At 47.6% G+C, this 998-nt stretch overlaps 1 non-coding gene across 1 annotated transcript; it reads left to right on the top strand.

The window, feature by feature from the left end:
* Positions 1-274: 274 nt before the first annotated feature.
* Positions 275-348, top strand: Trnaa-agc (transfer RNA alanine (anticodon AGC)). Its single transcript has one exon. It is a non-coding gene; the product is annotated as a tRNA-Ala (tRNA).
* Positions 349-998: the final 650 nt, after the last annotated feature.

Here is a 998-nt window from a genome sequence, read left to right as displayed (position 1 = left end):
TTAGGAGAGGGGACATCTTGGGGGTCATACAGGCAAGGACTGTGTTCTTGTATAAATTTGTAGGAATGGGCAGCACTTAGGGGAGGGGACATCTGAGGGGGTCATACAGATAAGGACTGTGTTCCTGTACCCTAAGCTCAATCCTGTTCAGTATCTGTTGTGTGCCACACACTACATAGGTCTCTACCAGGCAGCTTTCATGTGGCCCTTTGACTCAGGTGCATATTTTGGTCTGCATTTATAGTTAACAAACCTTAGCATGACAAAAACGCTCTGGGGATGTAGCTCAGTTGGTAGAGCACTTGCCTAGCATGCAGAAGGCTCTGGGTTCAAGTCCCAGCACCACATAATCTGGCATGCCAGTATATACCTGCCACCTTAGAACACAGGATACATACATAAAAATGACTGAATTCTAGAACTGTAAGGTGTGTGTGCGCGCGCGCACGCGCGCGCGCACGTTAGTGCAGGTGCCTGGGGAAGGCAGAAGGGGGTGTCGAATTCCCTGGAGCTGGAGTTACAGGAGGTTGTGAGGCACCTGAAGTGGTGCTGGGAATGGAACTCCAGTCCTCTGGAAGAGCGGCCAGCACTATCAATCACTGACAGTCTGCTGGTCTGTGAATTATACCCAGCCCTCCATACCCATAGATTCTATGTCTGCAGATTCAAACCAAGCCTGGGTCAAAAGTACTTGGGGGAGGGAGTGTGTCCATACTGAACAACAACAAAACTGTGCCTCCGCCAAGCAAGCAAGGGTTTATCCTTGTCATTATCACCTAAACAATACAGTGTAGCATGTATTTACACAGCATTTACATTGTACTAGGAATTAAAAGGAATCCAGACATGATTTAAAGTACACAGAAGGATGCTGGTGGGTTATGTGCAAATACTTTATCAGTTTATACAAAGGACTCCAACATCTGCAGGATCTGGTACCTCAGGAAAGGGGGTGCCTTAGAACCACCCCCCCATGCTAGGGTTAATTACACATCTTA

Source organism: Peromyscus eremicus, chromosome 1, assembly GCF_949786415.1.
Source record: "Peromyscus eremicus chromosome 1, PerEre_H2_v1, whole genome shotgun sequence".
In the NCBI taxonomy this organism is placed as follows: Eukaryota; Metazoa; Chordata; class Mammalia; order Rodentia; family Cricetidae; genus Peromyscus; species Peromyscus eremicus.
This window is presented reverse-complemented; position numbering and strand designations above follow the sequence as displayed.